Source organism: Neofelis nebulosa, chromosome 4 (genome assembly GCF_028018385.1).
Source record: "Neofelis nebulosa isolate mNeoNeb1 chromosome 4, mNeoNeb1.pri, whole genome shotgun sequence".
In the NCBI taxonomy this organism is placed as follows: domain Eukaryota; kingdom Metazoa; phylum Chordata; class Mammalia; order Carnivora; family Felidae; genus Neofelis; species Neofelis nebulosa.
The window spans coordinates 53046024-53071381 of record NC_080785.1 but is presented as its reverse complement, the minus strand read 5'-3'; the positions used below and the strand labels follow the sequence as shown (position 1 = coordinate 53071381).

General features: G+C 38.4%; 1 protein-coding gene across 1 annotated transcript in view; it reads right to left on the bottom strand.

The window, feature by feature from the left end:
* Window positions 1-1672: 1672 nt before the first annotated feature.
* LOC131508547 (proline-rich protein 2-like) overlaps window positions 1673-25358 on the bottom strand; it is a 71534-nt gene continuing 47848 nt past the window's right edge. Inside the window, exons 5-6 of the mRNA XM_058723553.1 lie at window positions 21104-21273; window positions 1673-2153 (exon numbers count right to left, since the gene is read on the bottom strand). The gene's annotated coding sequence lies outside the window, so the exon portion shown is untranslated. The remainder of the gene's footprint in view (window positions 2154-21103; window positions 21274-25358) is intronic.

Sequence of the window (25358 nt, the reverse complement as noted above, 5' to 3'; positions counted from 1 at the left end):
GTTCTGATGAGGTCCCACCAATCTCCATTCTCCAGTTAGATCTGTCTTTCTGGATCTTACATCCCAAGCTGGTACTGTACTACATAAAAATGATTTATTTCTGCAAATGAGCTGTGCAGAGCTAACCAAAAAACCTTATCGCAAATATTAGAGATTTATCTATTTTTCCACTTAGCAACTTGTGCTTATTATATTCTTTCTGTATACACAGATGGGGTGGGAGGCAGGAAGAAGTGAAAAACAGAGCCCTGTCCTTCAGCAATTTACCCTCTAGTGGGAGAGCCAAAGATAAGCATATACCAACAATAATCACTCCATCAAAAATAATGGTTTTTAAAACTTAATCACATAAAACCAAAAGTTATTCATCACAAAGGATATATATGCATATAGTGCATATATTTTTTAATAACCTAGACATTAGAGAAGTATATAAGTAAATAGTGAAAAGTCCCTGAAGTCTGCCTCCATGATTCTTATTTAGTAAGAGTAACATGTTAACAGGTAACATATGTGTATATATACACACACACACATATATGTTTGTTTACTTTTTTTTTTCAACGTTTTTTTTTTTTTTTTTTTTTTTATTTATTTTTGGGACAGAGAGAGACAGAGCATGAACGGGGGAGGGGCAGAGAGAGAGGGAGGCACAGAAGCGGAAACAGGCTCCAGGCTCTGAGCCATCAGCCCAGAGCCTGACGCGGGGCTCGAACTCACGGACTGCGAGATCGTGACCTGGCTGAAGTCGGACGCTTAACCGACTGTGCCACCCAGGCGCCCCAATGTTTGTTTACTTTTTACAAAAGATAGCATCATTTTATACATATCATTCTGCAATTTTTTCCCACTCAACAATAATGTCTTTTGATGATATACCTGATTCTTTAAAAACTTATTTTGAATGTTTATTTATTTTTGAAAGAGACAGAGAGATAGAGAGACAGAACATGAGCAGGGGGGAGCAGAGAGAGAGCCACACAGAACTGGAAACAGGTTCCAGACCCCAGGCTGTCAGCACAGAGCCCAAGGCAGGGCTCGAACTCACAAATCGCACGATCACGACCTGAACTGAAGTCAGAGGCTTAACCAACTGAGCCACCCAGGTACCCCTGATTCTTTTTTTAATGGTTGTATAGTATTCTTTTGACGTCAGTAGTACCCTATAATCACAGATAGATAATCACTTATCCCTCCTATTTTTCTCTATCACAAATAAGGTTTCAATGAGCATTTTTTTTTACATGTTTTCAGGAGTATGCTGGTAAGTCTTTTAACAGTTGGCTCTCCGAGTTAAAAAAAAAAAAAAGCAGTCCTGCTTTGTAATATTTGCCAGTTTCCATGGTGTAAACACTCCCACTATTGGATTACAAGCTACCAGTATGATAGCACCGTAGGCAGAGGTAGGACGACGTATGTGCAAGCCACGCTCACTAGCCAGTCCAGCCAGCTCTGGCACACCACTGTATGTTTTACAGTGTGTATTCTTTTGAGTGTTTTACGACACAGGAAAGCAAGATATTAAAAGGCAATTATCACTTTGCCAGACAGAGGAAACATAACTACCTTATTAGCTGTAATAAAGTTGAACCGTGAATTAAATGCATTTCTTTTGGATTCTAAAGAAGGCCCTTTATCTGTTACCTTAAATAGATTCTGTTTAAAAGCCAAGGAAATTTCAAAGTGTTCTTTTTATTTTGCCACCTGAGAAAATCACTTAAGGAAAGTAGACTGGATGTATGACTAAATATATTTTAAAGATTCAATAAAAGTCCCATTAAATTCATGAATTAGTATATTGAGGCACAAACACACACATGAAAAGAGAGTGCTGACCCCCCCCCTCATTTTAACAGGGCTGAATTATATACAAGTGCACAAAAGAACCACCTAAAACTTGGCAGTGCGTCTGAGTCACCTGGAAAGCTTATTAAACCACTTATTGCTAGGCCTTATCCACACAGTTCCTGAGTCCATAAGCCCAGGGTAGGGCTAAGAAAGTGCATTTCTCTGGAGTTCCTGGTGATGCTAATGCTGCTGTTCTGGAGATCTCACTCTGCATGAACTCTGGTCCCAAAACCCACATAGGCTTCCATATTCTGGTATTGTGTGAATTTGTACCACTGGAGACTTCTGTAGCTAAAGACATTCTCCTGTTAAACAATAGATAAATTTAGAAACATAATAAGTTAGGTTCTTATCAGTAATTAAAGTATTTGAGAATAGGCTTAATAGGAGAGTGGCACAAATTCCTTATTATAGAGAAAAGCAAACTGAGATTTGTTTTCTGTAGATGAAGGGCAAAGTTAATGATTGCTCTTAGTGCTAATAGAAAAGGTTAACTTTCAAAGTAGTATCAGTAGTTAAGGAGCTCAAAATTATTCACAGTAGTGGTCATACCAATATCTGGCTGTGAATCCTGTCCCTGCCACTTAACTGTTTACCCTTGAGCAATTTATTTAATCTCTCTGTGCCTCAGTTTGCTCTCTGTAAAATGGGGATGATCATAGTAATAGTCACCTCATAGGGTTATTGAGCGGATGTGATAGGTATAGGACCTGACATGTGGGAAGAAATTGGTGAATATTGGCTATAAATTAAATCTCCAGTTCCATATTAAGAAGAAAGCATTCTTTAGGCAAGTAAATATGGGAAACACTGAGAAAAAAAGTAATAAATAAGTTTCTTTGTTGCAGGACTTCTAGATACGTTTTATATGCCAGCGCACACTGTGAATCCTTTAGAGGAAGGTACAATTCATGGTGTTTCCAAGTGTTATTTAGCCACAGAACATTTTTTGCAAGTAACACTTTGAGGATGACAATTTTTACAATATTTTTACAATTATTATAGTAAACTAGTATTTCTTTTTTTTTTAAGTTTATTTATTATTTTGAGAGAGGGGGAAGGGCAGAGAGAGGGGGAGAGAGAGAATCCCAAACAGCCTCAGAGCTGTGAGTGTGGAACCTGCTGTAGGGCTCGATTTCACAAACTGTGACATCATGACCTGACCTAAAACCAAGAGTCAGACACTTAACCGACTGAGCCCCCCAGTATTTATTGACATAAATATATAACTGAGAGAAATTGGCATGTGACGTCAGTATACCTTAGCCATAGGGGTAGGATTGGAATAGAACAAAAAAATCCTTGTTATCCATAAGAATTTTCTACAGCTCTTCTGAAATGATAATATTTCCTCCATTCATCCCTTTATTCTTGCCTGCATTCAATATTTCCAACAAATATTCATTAAGTGCCTCTAAGTAACAAGCAATATATAGGTATTGGGGACTCAGTATAGAATAAGATGTAAAAAGTTCCTCTCCTCATGGAGTTTACCTTCTAGGAGTCAGAAAACATGTACATAAATAAATAAATATGTAGTATGTCAGGTGGTGGTAAGTATAATGAAAAAATTGAGGTGGACAAAAAGGAGAAGAGAAGAAAAACTATGCAAGGCAGTGGCCATTTAAGCAGAAACCTGAAAGAAATGGGGTCACAAGTTATGGGGACACCTAAGGGAATAACACAGTCAAGGAAGAAGGAAGTAAGTACAAAGAAATATTCCAATGTGGAGCATGCTTGTATGGTGAAGCTGAATGAGTGAGACAGGGAAAGAGAAGTTGCAAGTGAGACTAGAAAGGTACAGAAGTTCACACCAGGAGAAAAGTGTGTTAGCTATCTTTTGCTGTGTAACAAATCATCCAAAAAAATTGCTGGCTTAAAGCCAATAACTACTTAAAGACAATAACTACCTATGTCCCCCCACCAGTTTCTATGTATGAGGAATTTGGGAGTGGCTCAGCTGTGGCTTGGAGTTCCTCCTGAGGTTCTGTCAGATGTCAGCAGGGCCCGCAGTCATTTAAAGACTTGATGAGGGCTGGGAGATCCACTTTTAGGATGGCTAGCACACACCTAGCAAGTTGGTATTGACGGTTGCCTAGAGCACTCAGTTCCTCTCCATGTGCTCTCTCCAGGGAGCTGCTGGAGGGTTCTGCACATTCATTGGCTTCCCTCAGAGAACGCACTACAAGACTGAGAAAACTGCGGTGACTCTTAAGCCCTAAATTTGCTAGTAACACACTGATTCTGCATGCAAAAAACATTACAAAAGCTAGAAAATCAGAATGTGAGAATCAATGACAGCCATCTGGGAGGCTGGCTACTTGCACCATCTTTGGGTCTCTAGCTTTTGCTCTGAGTGAGATGGAAAGCAATTGGAGGTTTGGGGCAGAAGAGTAAAATGGTCTGACTTGTCTTTGTAAAGGCTTGTTCTTAGCACTGTGCTGAGAATAGAGTGTGAGGGAATGAGTAGTAACAGTGGATGTAGAGAAAACAGTTAGGAAGCAATTTCAATAATCCAAGTGAGAGATGGTGATGGCTTGGACCCACATGGGGCTGGTAAAGGCTCTGAGAAGTGGTATATGGTCCTCTAGATATACTTTAAATTTTTTTTAATGTTTATTCATTTTTTGAGAGACAGAAAGAGACAGAGCATGAGCAGGGAAGGGGCAGAGAGAGGAGACACAGAATCCGAAGCAGGCTCCTGGCTCTGAGCTGTCAGCACACAGCCCGGCACAGGGCTCAAACTCATGGACAGTGAGATCATGACCTGAGCCGAAGTCGGGCGCTCAACCGACTGAGCCACCCAGGTGCCCCATGGATATACTTTGAAGTTAGAGCCAACAGAGTTCCTGATGGATTAAATGTGGGTTGTGAAAAAAGAAGAGTCAAAAATGTGAAAAAGGAAGAGTCAAAAAATGCACAAGGCTCCTGACCTTCTGCATTTTTCTGCATTATGCCTAGCACTAGGCATAACCCTTGCCATGGAAACTTCTAGAATTAGGAGGGGAGCTTCTAGGGTATTGATAGAATATTACTCAAAGTCCATCTAAATGACACTAATTCAATATCTACATTTTGCATAAAAGGATCCAGATATTATTTTGAAGGAAATATAAAAACCAAAATTGTTGCAAACCATTAAGAACCCGAAGGCAGGGGCACCTGGGTGGCTCAGCTGGGTAAGCACCTAACTTCTGCTCAAGTCATGATCTCACGGTTTGTGAATTCGAGCCCCGCATCAGGCTCTGTGCTGACAGCTCAGAGCCTGGAGCTGCTTTGGATTCTGTGTCTCCCTGTCTCTCTGCCCCTCAAAAATAAGTTAACATTAAAAAAAATAATAAAAGAATCTTAAGCACTTACAGACGTTCCCAAAACTATAGCTAGGCCAATTACAATTTCTTTGCCCTGATTCCCCCTACTTAATTGTTTTTAGATGATAAAATGTGACTCTCCCGTTTGTTTTAACTCCCCATTAACAGAAAACTTTCTGGAATCTGTCAGCAGTAAAACATGTTTGACTACTACAGATTTAAATAATCTTTCTTTGCTTTAATAAAGGGGATGCTTATTTAAAACTTTAAATTTTTACTAGCCTTAAAAAAATTGCTCATTTGATCTGAGGTCCGAATATTTATGCTATATATTCCAAATCACTGTGGAGATCAGCACTCTACAGAACAATGTTGGAGTTACAGATATCTGCAGTTTATTTGCCTGAGAACCGATGTTAATTAAGTATGTCCTCCAATATATCCTGAGTTTGGGGGTCCTTGAAAATTGGTAGAGCCCTCTTACTGAAATGTTCTAAGATCTCATGTTTAATTATGACAACAGGTCTTTGAGAGTGCTGTCATTCATTCAGTTATTCACACATCCCTTCCATATTGATCTTGCATGACATTCAAGTCTTGTGTTCTGTGCTGGTGATTCAAATGTGGACAAATCCTTGGCCTTGAGAGCTTACACTATATTGGGAAAGATATAAGAACATCGACAAAGTGCTACTATAGAGTAAGGACAGGACACTATGGGAACATATAAGAAGGACCCCTGCCCAGTCTTGAAGAGTCACAGAAGAGAGGTTATGAATAAGCCAAGACCTTAAGCACAGATTTGGGTGCAAGAGCACTCCAAGAAAGAGAGAATCTGGTACAAGAGAGCGTAAGGAACATTCAGTGAACAGCAAGGCAATTCAATAAGCTTACTGTAGACAATAGAAAGTGAAAAGGCTTCTGGAGAGGTAAGTTGATAATAGCCTAGGAAAAGCCTAAAATTTCAAGAAGCTTATGGTTCATCTAAAAGTAACGAGGAATCTGGGCGCCTGGGTGGCTCAGTCGGTTGAACATCCAACTTCGGCTCAGGTCACCATCTCACAGTTTGTGGGTTCGAGCCCCGCATCGGGCTCTGTGCTGACAGCTCGGAGCCTGGAGCCTGCTTTGGATTCTGTGTCTCCCTCTCTCTCTGCCCCTCCCCTGCTCATGCTCTGTCTCTCTGTCTCTCAAAAGTGAATAAAGATTGAAAAAAAAATAAAAGTAATGAGGAATCATGGAACAGTTTTAAGCAGGGCAGCAGTAGGATATGCTGGTAACTTGGAAAACTCACCCTAACTACGGTTCAGAACATGGTCTGGGGATGGAATGAAATCCAACCTTTCCTCCATCTTCTCATCCTATCACCACATTCAAGTCACCACCTCCATTCTCCTCTCCATCCATTCTCACCAGCCAACTAAAAATGCATATCATCAGATCACTCTCCACTGAAACATTGTTTTGGTAGCCCATTGTCCTTATAAAAAAATCCAAAATTCATAATAGGTTTCACAAGTCCTTGCTCAATTAGGTCCAAAGTTCCCACCCAGTTTCACCCCATCTTTTCTTCCTTTGGTCTTTCAGTTCCAGTCATGGTGGGTTTTCTTCCAGTTCTTCCAAGGGACCAAGCTTTTGTTCCCACTTGTTCTGGAACTTCAAAGGGACTGTTTTTTCTGCATAGAACATGGGACTCATTTGTCTCTGGCTAATTTATGACTTTCATCCATATTTCAGCCTAACCTTCATTTTCTCAGGGATGTGGTGCTTTATCTTTTTGAATAAGTTAAGCCTCTCACCACACTGGACATCTTCATTACACCTTGTACCTCTCTTCTCATTTTACTTTATTGAAGATGCTTATAGAATGCCAACATTTCCCACTAGACTCAACTTCTCCTTCCCACCTCTCTTGCTAGTCATGGTTCCCCATGATCTAGTACAATACTGGCTCAGTGTATCACTGAATCATTATACAGAAAGCCCCCAACTAGTGGTTCCTGGGTGGCTCAGTCAGTTAAGCATCCAGGGTCCAACTCTTGACTTCAGCTCAGGTCATGATCTCATGTTTCATGTGATTGAGCCCCACATCAGGCTGCATTGCTGACAGCACAGAGCCTGCTTGGCATTCTCTCTCTCTCCCTCTCTCTCTGCCCTCCCTCTCCCCCACTCACATATGCTCTCTCTCAAAATAAATAAATAAACTTTGGGGAAAAAAGAGTCCCCAACTGATGATGGTTTGACTTAGGATTTTTCTACTTCACAAAAATGCAAAAGCATACACATTCAGTAGACAACACATTTCAAAATCTAGATTTTGATCTTTTGGGAGCAAGTGGTAGAATACCCTCTTGTAATTCTGAGCAGCAGCAGTGAGTCAGAGCTCACATGGTCACAAGGATAGATGATGGACACACAGCCATTCTATTTGCATACAACCATACTGTTTTCCCCTTTCAGTACAATCAATATTAAATAGGTTACATGAGATGTTCAATACCTTGTTATAAAATAGACTTTGTATTAGATAACTTTGTTCAACTGTAGCCTAATGTAAGTGTTCTGAGCATGTTTAAGGTAAGCTAGGCTAAGTTATGATGGTCAGTACATTAGATGTATTAGATGTAATTTTGACTTATGATAATTTCAATTTATGATGGATTTATCAGGATGTAACCCTATCATAAGTTGAGGAAGAACTGTATATTAAATAAATGAATGAGGGGCACCTGGGTGGCTCAGCCAGTTGAGCGTCCGACTTCGGCTCAGGTCATGATCTCCCAGCTTGTTGGTTCGAGCCCCACATCGGTCTCTGTGCTGACAGCTCGGAGCCTGGAGCCTGCTTCAGATTCTGTGTCTTCCTCTCTCTCTGCCCCTAACCCACTCTCATTCTGTCTCTGTCTCTCTCAAATAAATAAACAAATAAACATTAAAAATTTTTTAAAATAAATGAATGATAGCAGGAAGATAGTTAAAAGGTTTGTCTGGAACTGAAGAGGTAGAAAGAAAGTGTGGATTTGAGTCTTGAGTGCTCAGAGTAACTTGGAAATTGGCTGTAAATGAGGGGAAAGAATTGGGGGAAAGGACAGGCTCTTAATGTGTCTGGCTCTTCACTGTATTGATGAGCATTGGCTGATGCCAATAGTAAAACACTCAGTAAATATCTGTGTCCAATGAATAAGGCTAAGTGGGTGGAGGCCATCACTCAGGTTCCTGTCTTGGTCTAGTGAGCAGCTCCATTCCCTGAGAGAGGGAAAACGTGACCAGAAGTGCTTTACAGACAGCGCTTCCAACAGCACCACTCAGCTATTTGATTTTTAAGAGGTTACACAAGTATTCAAAATGGCATTCTATCAATAGAAAAGAAAACAGAGCATGAGTGTGTACGAAGTATTATTGGACTGTATTCAACTTGGTGTTTATATTAGTATTTTAATACTTTAAATCGTAACCCATTAATTTCATTAGAATTATTTCATCAGATTGATTTCAAATTTTGAGAAAGACAAGATATGTTTTCAGATGGGATGCCTCTGAACACTGTGGCTGAAAATAGCAAAAAAGAAAAAAGAAGAAGAAGAAAAGATAAAAAACCCCCTTCCTCCTTAAGGGGGAAGAATTACAGAGACTCTCTAAAAACCTCTCTAAAGACCACGTATGCATCTTTTAACTTCAAAACTGTAGCACACAAGGTTTCCATCTGGGATGATAAAAATGTTCTGGAATTAGATAGTGTTGATGGTTGCACAACATTGTGAATGTACTTAATGGCACTGAATTGTATACTTTAAAATGGTTACAATGGTCAATTTCACATTATGTATCTTACCACACACACAAAAATTTAATACAAAACATGTGTTCCCCAGAACTGAAAGAGCTTAACCACTTTATGCAACCGAGATATTTAAGAAATGGGAGAAGCTTCACTCTGCTTGTGAGATGCTCTTGAAAAGCACAGCAGTGCGATGCTGTGGAGATTCTTTCTGGCAAGGAGATTTAGAACCCAGGGTCTGGGGAAGGAATGAAACTCAGGTTGTGTGTGACATGACTTTGCAAGCAAGAAAAAGAGAATCTAAGAAATAACAGAAAACAACCACTTCCGGTCTTTACAAGAAAGGGGTTGTCCTTGATTCTCTCTCCACCAAATTTGGTTTGCTTCTCAAAGGTTGGATGCTTGGAGAATGTAACTCCCGTGCAATTCTGTGCTTAAGAAATCCAAAGATGTGGCTGGTACAGTAGTTTCCAGCTTTGTCACCAACAAGAACACATTTATTTATTATTTTCCTTCAGGGATTGCATGTTTTGAAAGGTACTATCTATTAAACAATATCAAACAAATGGCCCTTGTTAAATACAACGAGTGCATTCCCTACTTTCTACTAAACAGCTGTAAAATGCATATATACCTGCGCATCTGTACCTCTGATTAGCATGAGGTAGTCAGTTTACCACTCTAGTTGATATAATTCCAGGTAAAAGCAAAGAATTGATGTTCACATTTATCTGTCAGCTTTTTCATCTATAAATGCCTTTAGACCTTTAAAAACACTAAAAATGCATTAGGCTTTTAGAGACACTGCAAATAGCTTAGGCACCTGCACTGCTACCTTCCTGGGTTCTAATAAGGAATCATGACTCTAATAATTAGTGTTTATATCAGTGTATCTTAACAGGGAGGAGGCAACCACCTTAATCAGGTTTATCAAAACCCCCTCAGGGGAGTCAAGCTATGCACTTCCTCGAGCCCCTGCGGAGAAACCGGTACACCTTCTGAGCAGGGGCAGGTAAGAGGGTGGCTTTCCTCTCTGGAGAATTACTGCTGGAGCCACTCTTACCAATGAGAGTGGATTGTACCTTTCAAATGAATTAGGGCCAAGAAAAGAATAAGAACCAAACACGGATTTATATAACCCTTCATGTGAGGCTTTCACAGCAAAATAAATTTCTAATAGCAAGTTGTTGTCTCACTGTCTAGACTGAATAATGTGGGCCAAGAAACAATACATAATGTGCTCTAACAAACTGTTAAGGAACAATATTACATTTCTAATAAAAATAAACAACAATAACAGACAATTCATAGGAGAAATTAAAGTCATTAACAAATATTGGGATGGGGGTTTCAACCTGACTAGGAACTGAATAGGGTAAAATTTCAGCGTGGACGTGACTTCTGCTTCCAACCAAATGGATTAACAATGACCAGATTTGTCCTCACACTGAAACAACTGACAACTAAACAAACTGTAAGAAATAGTGATTTGCAAGACACCAGACATCAGTCAATAAGGAAATTGATTCCTGAAAGATGGGGGAAAAAAGGAGGTGAGCTACATGGATTGCCCAGCCTCTGCCTTGAGACACTTTCCAGGCTGTGGCACAGGAAGGGGACTCAGGCAGAGACCAGGGGGCTCCCTGAGTTGAAAAGATGGAGCAGAGAGTCCAGGGAGACCAAGGCATCTAAAATTTGCAGGATAGAAGATTGAGAAGGAAAAAACTGCACATAGAACCCCAGAAATCTGCAGACGGGGAGGTCCCTGTTCAATCTTTGACTGAGAACTGATCAGTACATGCATGTGAGGAAAGCACCAGAGTCCAGGGAAAGAACCCCCAGGAGGATTGAAGTAGACACTGCCTGGCACTCACTCAGGGCCTGTCCTACCAGCCAGACTGAAAAATCTCATGATTCACAGGTGGATTCATGGTGGAATACTCAAAAGAACCTTACCTCACTCGCAGGAAATTGGTCCTTGAATGAACACTGATACCACCTAACAAATCCTAAAAGCGTAGACCCAAACAGATCGAGCTGTTTCCAAATAATTTATCTGCATCCCCGAACACAGCCCAGGTGACAAAAAAAAAAAAAAAAGTATTCAGCACCCAGCAAGGTAAGATTCACAATGACTGGAATCCAAAGAAAAATCAAACAGGCTCATGAAAAAGAAAGAAAATAAGGGTGGCTCAGTCAGTTAAGCATCCAACTCTTGATTTTGGCTCAGGTCATGATCTCACAGTTCATGGGATTGAGCCCCTCATTGGGCTCTGCTGTGACAGCATGGAGTCTGCTTGGGATTCTCTCTCTCCCACTCTCTCTGTCCCTCCCGAACTTGCACTCCCTCTCTCTCTCAAAAAATAAAATAAAATAAAATAAAATAAAATAAAATAAAATAAAATAAAATAAAACAAAATAAAATAAACTTAAAAAGAAAATAAGACATAACAAGGAAATAAATCAATCACACCGGTGATTAATAGTGTTAGAATTAGCAGAGCTCCTGGGTGGCTCAGTCGGTTGAGCATCCGACTTCGGCTCAGGGCATTATGTTGCAGTCCGTGAGTTCGAGCCCCACATCGGGCTCTGTGTGGACAGCTCAGAGCCTGGAGCCTGCTTTGGATTCTGTGTGTGTGTCTCTCTCTCCCTGCCCCTCCCCCACTCATGCTCTGTCTCTCTCTCTCTGTCAAAAATAAGTAAACATTTAAAAAATTTTTAATAAAAAAAATAGTGTTAGAATTAGCAACTAAAGGCAATACAGCAGTTATTGTATAAATATACTCCATATATTTAAAAAGTTAGAGACATAGAAGACATGGATAAAAGACTCACATCAAACTTGAAGATGAAAACTACAATAGGTAGGACTAAAAATACACTGGATGAGACCTAATGGCAAATTAGACATCGCAGAAGAAAAATATTAATGAATTTGAAGATACAGCAATAGAAACTATCTCAAATATACAGAGAGAAAAAAGAATCAGAAAAATAAACAGAACACCAGAGAACTAAGGGACAACTTCAAGGGGCCAAATATACCTGAGACTGGAGTCCCTTAAGGAGGAGGGAGAGGCAGGAAAATATTTGTTGGAACAATCATTAAATTTTTTTTCAAACTTGATGACTATAAACCTACAGATCTAAGAACACCAACTAACCCCCAACACAAGAAATATAAAGTTACAATGTGGCATATCATAATAAAGTTGTCCAAAACTAGTGATAAAGAAAAAAATGTTTAATATCAGCCAGAGAAAGAATATATGTCACATGCAGAAGAAAAAAATTTAGTATGACAGCAGACAGGTCACTGGGAAAAAATCCTAGTGGAAGGGAGTAGGACACCTTCAAAATACTGAAAGAAAAATATTGTTAACCTAGAACTCTATACCCAGGGAAAATATCTTTCAAAAATGAAAGCAAATGAAAGGCTGTTCTAGACATGCAAAAGACACAAAAGCAAAAAGAATTAATCGGTGGCAGCAGTAATTAACTACAATAAAAGTTATGAAAGTCCTCAGACAAAAAGTAATATCAAACTGGAACACAATAGAATGAGGAAATCCAAAATGGGAACTGTGTGGATAAATGTAAGGGACTGTTTTCAATATTTAAATGTCTTTAAAAGATATAGGCTGTTTAGGGGCGCCTGGGTGGCGCAGTCGGTTAAGCGTCCGACTTCAGCCAGGTCACGATCTCACGGTCCGTGAGTTCGAGCCCCGCGTCAGGCTCTGGGCTGATGGCTCAGAGCCTGGAGCCTGTTTCCGATTCTGTGTCTCCCTCTCTCTCTGTCCCTCCCCCGTTCATGCTCTGTCTCTCTCTGTCCCAAAAATAAATAAACGTTGAAAAAAATTTTAAAATAAAAAAAGATATAGGCTGTTTAAACAAAAATGGTAACAATGCAGCATGGTTTTATCCCATCTGTACAGGTAAAATGTATGACAACAATAACACAAAGGTTGGAAGGGAAAAAATAGAACAATAATATTGTTTCTCACTCTCTGTCTGAAGGGTCATAATATCACTTGAATTTAGCCTGTGGTAAGTTAAAGAAAATCAGTAAGAATACAGAAGATTTGAACAATACTGTCAACCAACTTGAGCTAACTGACATTTAGAAAATACTTCATGTAACAAAAACAAATACAAAAACAAATTTTTCCAAATTTGATTCCCAAACCTTCCAAATTAGACCATTTTCTAGACCATAAAAAAAATCTTAAGTTCAGAAGAGCTCAAGTCATACTTCATTCTCTGGCCACAAGGGAATTAAATTAGAAAACAACAATACATCCCTGGAAAATCTCCAAATACAGTACATGGAAACTAGATAACTAACTTCTAAAGAATTCATTGGGCCAAATAAGAAATCAAAAGGAAACTACATAAGTATTTTCAACTGAATGAAAATGAAAATACAACCTTCCAGAATTTGTGAGATGCCACTAAAGCAGAAGTTGACGATTGGTAGTAATGTTTAGGGAAAGTTTATACCTGTATCTAGAAAAGAAATGTCTCATGTCAGTGACCTTAGCTTCAACCTCAAGCAACAAGAAAAAGTGCAAATGTAACCCAAAGCAAGTAAAAGAAAGGAAATAATAAATATCAAAGCAGAAATTAATGAAATAAAAAGTGGAAAAATAATAGTGAAAAAACAATAAAACTAAAAGCTAGTTATTTGAGATCAATAACTGATTAATCCCTAGCCAGGTTGATCAGAAAAAACACAGAAGTTACAAATTTCTCATATCCAGAATGAGAAGGGTGGCATTACTCTACAAATTCTACAAATACTAAGAATAATAGGAGAAAATAATGAACAATTTTATACCAACAAATTCAATAACTTAGTTTAAATAGACAAATTCCTTGATAGACACAAACTATCAAAGCTTACTCAGGAAGAAATAGATGAACTGAATTGCTCTGTATCTGTAAAAGAAACTGAAATTGTAGTTTAAAAACATTCCCACATGGGACACCTGGGTGGCTCAGTTAGTTAAGCATCTGACTTCGGCTCTGTGGGTTCTGGTCCCACTGCTCTGTGCTGACAGCTCAGAGCCTGGAGCCTGCTTCAGATTCTGTGTCTCCCTCTCTCTCTGCCCGTCCCCTGCTTGAGCTCTGTCTCTCTCTTTCAAAAATATATAAATATTTTTAAAAATTAAAAAACAAAAACAAAAACAAAAAAAATTCCCATAAAGAAAACTTTAAGCACAGATGGCTTCCCTGGTGATATTTACCAAACATTTAAGGAAGAAATAATACTAATTCTACAGAAACTCTTCCATAAAACATTGCATTAATACCAAAACCAAATACAGTACAAGAAAATAAAGCTATAGGACAATATCCCTCATGAACATAGAAGCAAAAGTTTAGTAAATTAAATTCAACAGTATTAAAAAAAGGATAATAGGTCATGACCCAATGGGGCTTATCCCAGGTATGCTAGGTTGGCTTAACATTTTTAAAAAAATAAGTGTAATTCACCATATTAACAAACTTAAATATTTTTAAATTATCTCAAAATATGTAGAACAAACATATGGACAAAATCCAATACTCATTTCTGATAAAAACTCTCTGCAAATTAGAAGTAGAAGGGAACCTCTACAACCTGACAAAGGACATCTATGGACCACCCAGAGATATATATCATACTTAATGTGAAAGAATGAAACAGCCTGAGTACCCAATAATAAGGATGATTAAAATAATTACTGATGACATAAAACACTTTAAGGCTACTAAAAGTCAGATATTTGAAGAATATTTGGAAGCAAGGAAAATGGCTTATGATATAATGATGAATTTAAAAAGGAGTACATAAATACATGATCAAGTTGTGTTGAGAGAGGGGGGTGGTTAAGAAAACCAGAAGGAAATATCCACATATGTTAACAGCTGGGGAAGGTGGAAGAATGATATTGTTAGTAATTTGTTCTGTATATGCTTTTCTGCATTTCCAAAATTTTCTATCTTTAAAGTCAGAAAAATGTCACTGAATTTTAGAAAAAAAAATAACAAATAGGAAAGGGGAGAAAGAAAAATAATGGAGTTTAATGATTCTAAATTTATATCTTCAGTCTTACTTTCCCCTCAGACTCTTTCAATGTTCACAACTGGACATAGCCTCTCAGATATCTACAGATATTTAAATTGAAGAGGCCCACAATTAGGCACATGATCTTTTCCTACAAATTTGTACTTCTTGTTGTTCTCCACCTTGTTTGATAAGGAGACTAATTCATTCATTATCTATTCAGCAAATATATAGTGAGTGTGCACTATGTGATGGAAACCGTAGGAGACAATGGGGATACAATAATCAATAAGATGTGGATACTGCCTTCAAGAATCTTCTAGCATTGTGATGGAGCCAGACAATGGTGCTGTGTAGTACAATAAAACTTAAGTGTTACAAAATGGGAATATGAACAAGGTAACTATAGTATAGGGGGAAGACAATGAACCTCGTCTTGGATGATCAGAAAAGTCTGTAGCAGAAAATATGTAAACTGAATTGCAAGGAATGAGAAGAGTTATGCAGGTGGAGTGCAGTAGCTGTGTTGCAGAAAGAGAGGTCTATTGACACAAAGGCCAGGGGCTCATTCACAGAACAGTAAGCAAACATTTGGCAATATAAGAAGGGTCCTGATCATAAAAATTCTTGAAAACCATCAAGGAATTTGGATTTTATTCTATGGCAATGAGAAACCATTAAAAAGTTTTCATTAGCACTAAGTACCCCTGTATCCACATAGTTACAGATTCTGAAAAACAGAACCTCCTCTCCTACTGACACCCGAGGATTTTTCAAGTATATTGAATAGGGTGACATGGCTGGGTACAGTTTATCACTTGCTTTTGCCACCATTACTAGCCTCTGCCATGTTGAGGTCCCCCCATGGTTGCTGGCAACTGTGCTAAAGATCTGTAAATGTCACCATCTGCTCTGGGTCACACGTCCCTGTTGAATATATGAAGGTATGATGCATTCAACATTACAGTATCTCTTTTGCTGGACAGTATTGTGAAATAAGAAAGAAGAGTTCTCCCCTATGTGTTATGTGTTGGGTGGCCTGGGCAAAGATGTCAGAGTTTAGTAAGACTGCTTTCTTTGTTGGCACACATAGCCATTCTGTCCCTGGGAAACCTTCCCACCACACAGTGGCTGGGTCAGAAAAGTTTCAACTAACAGCTACCATTATGTCCCCAAAAGGAGTGGACTCTAATATTTAGAATCTACAGTGGGGTCTAGACATTTCTTTCTTCTGCCATCAAGTGACTCTTTCTCAGGGAAACTTCAGTCACTCATTTTGATTTGGCTTTAGATTACCTTTTTCTTTTTTCTTTTCTTTTCTTTTCTTTCCTTTTCTTTTCTTTTTTTTTTTTTTTTTTTTTTTTTTTGTCTACCACACAGGATATATCTGAATGCCATTGTAGAAACCCTTTGAATTCTTTCCCTAGCAGTCTCCCTAGCCCCCTTATCTCAATAGAGCTGAATATCAGAAATTTGGAGTAAGGAGAAATCTCTCTGTTTCACCTATCAGCTATGTCTAGAGCTTAGTTATGGTCCAACCAGGACACAGTGAAGAGTATAAAGGCTACAGACCAAATGGTAATGAAAGATGTCCCTGGGCAATGAGATTTAGGGTGATAATTCTTTTCTAATTTTTTATTTTCATTTTCTAATTTTTTCTTCAAAACTATAATTGCTTATATAAGAAATTTCATAAAAATAAGTTAAGTACTACTGTGATCAACATAATACTGTGTGAGTATTGGTGAAGGATTAGGAAACAACATTCTCCTATAACTTAAAAGACATTTGGCAATATCAGCCAAATCTTTGCCATGCTCTATGACCATCAATTATCCTATAGATGTATTCCCTTACATCTATGCAAATAGATGCATAAGGGTGTTTGAGCAGCATCATTTGCAATAGCAAAGAACTGCAAGCATCCTAATCTTCATCTGCTGATTTGTATTGTATTCAAGATGTACTAAGAAAAGGTAAGTTGCAGAATAACTATGTATAGTGAGATACGACTTGAAGAGAAAGACAGGTGAAGAGATGATGATAGATAGATAGATAGATAGATAGATAGATAGATAGATAGATGATAGATAGATAGAAGATAGTAGGTAGGTAGATAGGTAGGTAGGAAGGTAGAAGGTAGATCAGTTGGTAGGGAGGTAGAAGAAAAAGAAAGAAAGAAAGAAAGAGAAAGAAAGAAAGAAAGAAAGAAAGAAAGAAAGAAAGAAAGAAAGAAAGAAAGAAAGAAAGAAAGAAAGAAAGAAAGAAAGAAAGAAAAAGAAAGAAAGAAAGAAAGAAAGAAAGAAAGAAAGAAAGAAAGAAAGAAAGAAAGAAAGAGGAAAGAAAGAAAAGAAAGAAGAAAAAAGAAAGAAAGAAAGAAGAGAGGGAGGGAGGGAAGGAGGAAGGAAGATCATTTGAATATGCATAGCAAATGTCTGGAAGAATTCAGTGGGGTGTTGTGACTTTTCACTTACTGTCTTGTACTGTTTACTGTGAGCCCATTTGCATTCCCTCTGAACCTTGTGCTCAAGCCAACATTCTCCAAGACACCAGGCCTTTTCATGGACACTTGCACATGCTGTTTCTTCCACCTGAGATGTTTCCCCTTTCCTCCTTCACCTCACAAATTCCTTTTTTTCTAGTAAGGGTACCGGCTCAATGTTACTTCCTCAAGATACTATCTTCAGAATTCCTACTCTATTTTCATTATATGTAAGCACTTTCCACATCTTTACTGGCTTTTTTTTTTTTTTTTCCAACGTTTTTTATTTATTTTTGGGACAGAGAGAGACAGAGCATGAACGGGGGAGGGGCAGAGAGAGAGGGAGACACAGAATCAGAAACAGGCTCCAGGCTCTGAGCCATCAGCCCAGAGCCTGACGCGGGGCTCGAACTCACGGACCGCGAGATCATGACCTGGCTGAAGTCGGACGCTTAACCGACTGCGCCACCCAGGCGCCCCTCTTTTTTTTTTTTTTTTAACATGCTACTTCCCTCACTAAAAAGCAAGCTTCTTAAAACAAAAAGTGACTTTCTAACTTTGTATTTCAGAATGTAAAGCTGTACCTGGCACCTAATAAACACCTGTTAAATGCTTGCTATTAAAAACAAGGAATGGGGTGGGGGGGTGGGGGGGAGGCGCCTGAGTGGCTCAGTTAAGCGTCCGACTTCGGCTCAGGTCATGATCTCATGGTCGTGAGTTTGAGCCCCATGTCGGGCTCTGTGCCAACAGCTCAGAGCCTGGAGCCTGCTTCGGATTCTGCCTCTCCCTCTCTCTCTGCCCCTCCCCCACTTGCACTCTGTCTCTCCCTTCTCAAAAATAAATAAACATTAAAAAATTAAAAAATAAAATTCCCATTTAAAGAAAAAAGAAGTCTGTAAGTCAGAAATATATTGAGGTCCAATATTATTGAAATAAGGTTTAATCAAAATGGATGCTTTGAATTCAATGAATATCTTGAGTTAATGTTAAGATTTAGTCATTTACTTAAAAAAATTTTTTTATGTTTCTCTATATTTGGGAGAAAGAGAGAGAGCAAGCAGGGGAGGGACAGAGAGAGGGGGACAGAGGATCTGAAGTGAGAACCTGACATAAGGCTCAGACCCACGAACCATGAGATCAGGACCTGAGCTGAAGCTGGACACTTAACTTACTGAGGTATCCCAGCACTCTAGATTTAGTCATTTACTTTAAAGAAATTTAATAAGTTTTATCAAACCTTAATCATCTTCAGTTTCAACGAATTTCTCAAATTTTATTTATACAAGGAAAAAACACAAATTACTGGATTTATTGACATTTGTCAGTTATAAACCTTATTTTAAAAAGAAGCATATGATTACAGTGTTGATTAAAGGTCATATATTCTGTGATCTTTTTTTTATGTTGAAACTTCTATTTTTGTTCTCTACTGTAGTTGAGACTTGAGGAAAGGGTAAGGAAAGGAGCAAAATTCAATTGGCAGAAAATACAAATATTAACCAACTCTTCCAAAGAAACTACAGTGCAATGGGAATAATATAAATCATGGAGACACCTGGCTGGCTCAGTTGGTAGAGCATGTGACTCTTGATCTCAGGGTTGTGAGTTCAAGCCCCACTAATGGGTATAAAGATTACTAAAAAAATTTTTTTAATAATATAAGTTGTAATAGAAAGTGAAAATCAGTTTCCATATGTAGCATGTGTCACTTCGTTTCTTGAATGCAGGAGGTGATTGATGGGTGGATAGACAGACATGTGCTGTGTAGATCAAAGTTGTGTGTCTCAGAGTCACTCTGTCTTTAGCAAATCACAACAGAGTACTTTTGTAATGCTAATAATGCAGTCATTCAGATAAATGACAATGCATCCTCAAATTTCCAGGGATGGTTGTGATTTCAAATATTTTGTCCTATTGTCCCATGAATATATCTTTTATACCATATGTCCTAAATTTCATTTCTGAGAACACGGTTTACAGGAGTTATAGACTAATTGTTATATTAATAACTTATGAAGAATATTGTCTTGGTTTTTTGTTTTTTAGGAGAATAAGATTAGAGATGTTCTATTTAAGTCCTCCAAATAATCTATGGGACTTCTCTGTAATAAGTGTCTTATGTGGGAAGCGCTTGGGTGGCTCAGTTGGTTAAGCATCCAACTTAAGTTCAGGTCATGATTTTGTGGTCCCTGAGGTTGAGCCCCGCAGCTGACTCTCTGCTGTCACCACAGAGCCCGCGTCAGATCCTCTGTCCCTCTCTCTCTCTGCCCCTCCCCCACTCACATGCTCTCTCTCCCTCCCTCTCTCTGAACTTTTTTCAAAAGGGACATGGGGCGCTGGGTGGCATCTGACTTTTGATTTGGGCTCAGGTCGTGATCTCACGGTTTGTAGGCTCCAGCCCGGAGTTGGGCTCTGTGCTGACAGTGTGAAGCCTGCTTAGGACTCTCTCTCCCTCTCTCTGCCCCTCCCCACTCGTGCTGTCTCTGTCTCTCTCAAAAAAAAATAAATAAAAACTTTTTTAAAAAGTGACTTATGTGGAACTGATGAAATATCTACAGACAACTGTTGCTCATCATCATTGCCTATATCCCTCAGCACTTAGTACCATTCCTTACAAAACAAAACAAAACAAAACAAAACAAAACAAAACAAAACAAAACAAAAAAAAAAACCCAGACTTTTCAGTAAGTATCTGTTGAATTAATTAGAAGACTGGAATTCAGGAGTAATGTCTTTAAGCCACTCAGAGAAATTAATCTTCTCTTTTTTTCTAACACTATTCTAATTTTGCATTTGCCTAGAGTTGGTGATTTTCTGAGGTGTTGCCACACATCCACTAGGACTTAGGCATTAAGTCCTGCTCAGTTTATCTCAAAGCCAGCAGAGAAGGGCTTGGATTTTCCACATACCAACACCTACAAACTGCCATCCACTGCCCACCCTACTCATTGGATTCAAATAATTTCTTTGATACCCCATTCGTTTGCTTTTGTGGCATTTGTCTTAGAAATTAAGAAGTGTCTTTGTTCGTGTTTTTATTGGATTTTAAAATTCAAATGTTTGGAATGAGGAAAAATACTGCTGAAAACAAACTTTCTATGCTTTGTCCCTGAATAACCCGATGATTGAATAAGATCATTTGAATATGGTGTTTTACTTGTCATTTCTCACAAAAGATCTTAAGCTTCCTCTGAGTTTTGGAAATTAAGAAAACTTTGGAGTGAAGATGTGTAATTGAGTTAAAAAAATTTTTGTCATGATATGCAGATTTGAGAAGTTTTTAACACAGCAGCCACAGGGATCTGTTTAAAAATCTGATCACAGCTACACTGCTTAAAACTTTTCAATGGTTTCCCATTTGGCCTACAATAAACTCTGAACCTCTCAACCCACTCTTTAAAGCCTTGCCTGACAAATTCATTGGTCTCATCTTATACCCTTTCTCCTCAGTCCTCACAGCTAGACATAAAATGTTCTGCTTTTAGACTTTCCTCCAGTAAAATCATCTCACATGCTCCTCCCCAGCCTGCAACACTTCTCTCCAGCCAACAATACCTTACCTTTACCACCCCCAACACCCTCTTCATACCTTCACCCAACTACTCAACATCCAGTTTTCAACGTAAAAGTTATTTCCTCACATAAGATACTTTTGCTTCTATAGGTTGGCGGTTCCCACAGCATCTAGCAATTTCTCTTCACGGTAACTTCTAAAATGTCTTTCTTCCTCACTTAGTTGGACATTCTCTGAGAGCAGGGATTGGGCTCTTTAGTGGATCTTTAACTCCAGCACAGTGCTCAGCACATACTTCTGTAACAATGAATGAGACAGTATTATTGCAGATGCCATACAAGAAACAATCAGGGTTCAACTATGACATATCTTTTTTTTTTTAATCTAGATCTAAATTATGGATTAGGACTAAATAATATTTTTCATTTGTTCATGACTCAATGTTTAGTGTCACATTGACCAAAAGGCTGTGAAGAAAACTAGCCAGAATAAAAGAACAAATTCCTCCTTTTACAAAAAATTTAACTATGTTTACTGCTGAGAATCGTAGACTTCAGCATTGCTTTTTATTTGTTTGCTCTTTTTTTTTTAAGTTTATGATGAGCTTAGCCACTTAATATACAGGTTTCCCCCACCATACAAAAGCAGAGTGTTCCTATGAAACCTTTCACAAGACAAAATGGTTTAAATGAAGAAACAATTACCATTTTGTAAAAGCGAAAATCTTCTTGGGATTTCTTTCAGTTAGTGGAGGGTGGGGGGGAGGTACTAATGTAGTTCTTTTGTAAAAGTGAAGGAGCATAAACTTTGGGATAGCAAGGGAAACCTTGCTATCTGTACCATATTTCAATATGGTACAGATAAAAGGAGTAAAGGAGGAAAGTAAGACACTTCAAGGTAAATGTTGAGTCTGATTCACCTCTAGCACAAGATTGCTAGGTCTGCTGGGGATACAGCAGCCACGGGTCTTTGTTGCATATGGCTTCACCTACAGCTCTCATAGAAAGCTGTGAATCCGCTCACGAAACTGTGCATTCCAAAGCAGAAAGGGTTGGGACGTATGGTCTTTATATTCATATGACTATCCAGCAAGCACATGGCAATTGTTTCAGGACTGTTTTTTACTGTACTTTACTGTGCATCAGTTTTTAATATAAAAATATGTATAATTTGTGTAATTAAAGTATATGTAAAGCATACATATGTATATGTATACCCTATATAGATAAAGTAACAGCTTTATCAAGATACAATTCATCTATTTAAAATATATAATTTGATGGTCTCCTGGATGGCTCAGTTGGTTAAGCATCCAACTTCAGCTCAGGTCATGATCTCACAGTTTGTGGGTTCAAGCCTTGCATTGAGCTCAGTGCTCACAACTCAGAGGCTGGAGCCTGCTTCAGGTTCTGTGTCTTCCTCTCTCTCTCTGCCCCTCCCCTGCTTGTGCTCACTCTCTCTATCTCAAAAATAAATAATAAACATTAAAATTTTTAATAAAAAATAAAAATAAAAATATATAATTTTAAGGTCTTCAATATCTTCATAGAGTCGTGCAACCACTACCACAGTCAATTTTGGAACATTTTCATCATCCTACACAGCAACCCTGTATAGATTAGTGGCCACTCCCCCTTAAGCTCCAATCCCCCAGCCTTAGGCAACAATTAATTGACTTTCTGTCTCTAGAGATTTGCCCATTCTGGACATTTCATATAAATAGAATCATACAATATGTGTTTTTTGTGTGTGTGTGCCTGGCTGCTTTCTTTCACCACAATGTTTCAAGGTCCATCCATGCAGTAGCATGTATCAGAACTGCATTCTTTTTACAGCTGAATAATATTCCGCTGCTTGGAAATGCCACATTATATTTGTCCCTTCATCAGTTTACAGACATTTCAGTGGTTCCCCTTTTTGGCTATTATGAACAATGTTGCTCTGAACACTAATGTACATATTTTTGTATGGCTGTATGATTTTAAAATCTCTTGGATGTATAGCTAGGAATGGAATTGCTAGGGAATATGGTAACTTTATGCTTAACCTTTTGAGCAACTTCCAGTCTTTTCCAAAGTGACTACACCAACCACCAGCACTGTATGAAGGGTATATTCCCACCAGCAGTGCCTGAGAGTTCCAGTTTTTCCATATCCTCACCAACATTTGGTATGAGTTGGCTTTTGATAATAGCCATCGTAGTACAAGTATACAGTGGTGTCTTTGGTTTTGATTAGTTTTTCCTCTAGATGGCTAACAATGTTGAACATCTTTTAATTTGTTTATCGGCCATTTGCATATCTTTTGGGAGAAATGTCTGTTCAGATTCATTGCCTATTCAATTATATAGAGTTTTGTTTGTTTGTTTGTTTTGCATTATTGAGATGTAAGAGTTCTTTATTCTGAATACAGGTCCCTTATCAGCTACATTATTTGCAAATATTTTCTTCCATTCTTTTTACTTTCTTTTTTTTCTTTTTTTTAATATATGAAATTTATTGTCAAATTGGTTTCCATAAAACACCCAGTGCTCATCCCAAAAGATACCCTCTTCAATGCTAATCACCTACCCTTCCCTCCCTCCCACCCCCCAATCAACCCTCAGTTTGTTCTCAGTTTTTAAGAGTCTCTTATGCTCTGGCTCTCTCCCACTCTAACCTCATTTTTTTTCCCCTTCCCCTCTCCCATGAGTTTCTGTTAAGTTTCTCAGGATCCACATAAGAGTGAAAACATATGGTATCTGTCTTTCTCTGTATGGCTTATTTCACTTAGCATAACACTCTCTAGTTCCGTCCACGTTGCTACAAAAGGCCATATTTCATTCTTTCTCATTGCCATGTAGTACTCCATTGTGTATATAAACCACAATTTCTTTATCCATTCATCAGTTGATGGATATTTAGGCTTTTTCCACAATTTGGCTATTGTTGAGAGTGCTGCTATAAACATTGGGGTACAAGTGCCCCTATGCATCAGTACTTCTGTATCCCTTCGGTAAATTCCTAGCAGTGCTACTGCTGGGTCATAGGGTAGGTCTATTTTTAATTTTCTGAGGAACCTCCACACTGTTTTCCAGAGCATCTGCTCCAGTTTGCATTCCCACCAACAGTGCAAGAGGGTTCCCGCTTATCCACATCCTCGCCAGCATCTATAGTCTCCTGATTTTTTTCATTTTGGCCACTCTGGCTGGCGTGAGGTGGAATCTGAATGTGGTTTTGATTTGTATTTCCCTGATGAGGAGCGATGTTGAGCATCTTTTCGTGTGCCTGTTGGCCATCTGAATGTCTTCTTTAGAGAAGTGTCTATTCATGTTTTCTGCCCATTTCTTCACTGGATTAATTTGTTTTTTGGGTGTGGAGTTTGGTGAGCTCTTTATCGATTTTGGATACTAGCCCTTTGTCCGATATGTCATTTGCAAATATCTTTTCCCATTCCGTTGGTTGCCTTTTAGTTTTGTTGATTGTTTCCTTTGCTGTGCAGAAGCTTTTTATCTTCATGAGGTCCCAATAGTTCATTTTTGCTTTTAATTCCCTTGCCTTTGGGGATGTGTCAAGTAAGAAATTGCTGTAGTTGAGGTCAGAGAGGTCTTTTCCTGCTTTCTCCTCTAGGGTTTTGATGGTTTCCTGTTTCACATTCAGGTCCTTTATCCATTTTGAGTTTATTTTTGTGAATGGTGTAAGAAAGTGGTCTAGTTTCATTCTTCTGCATGTTTCTGTCCAGTCCTCCCAGCACCATTTGTTAAAGAGACTGTCTTTTTTCCATTGGATATCCTTTCCTGCTTTGTCAAAGATTAGTTGGCCATACTTTTGAGGGTCTAATTCTGGGGTTTCTATTCTATTCCATTGGTCTATGTGTCTGTTTTTGTGCCAATACCATGCTGTCTTGATGATGACAGCTTTGTAGTAGAGGCTAAAGTCTGGGATTGTGATGCCTCCTGCTTTGGTCTTCTTCTTCAAAATTACTTTGGCTATTCAGGGCCTTTTGTGGTTCCATATGAATTTTAGGATTGCTTGTTCTAGCTTCGAGAACAATGCTGGTGCAATTTTGATTGGGATTGCATTGAATGTGTAGATAGCTTTGGGTAGTATTGACATTTTAACAAATTTGTTCTTCCAACCTATGAGCACGGAATGTTTTTCCATTTCTTTATATCTTCTTCAATTTCCTTCATAAGCTTTCTATAGTTTTCAGCATACAGATCTTGTACATCTTTGGTTAGATTTATTCTTAGGCATTTGATGTTTCTTGGTGCAATTGTGAATGGGATCAGTTTCTTTATTTGTCTTTCTGTTGCCTCATTAGTGTATAAGAATGCAACTGATTTCTGTACATTGACTTTGTATCCTGAGACTTTGCTGAATTCATGTATCAGTTCTAGCAGA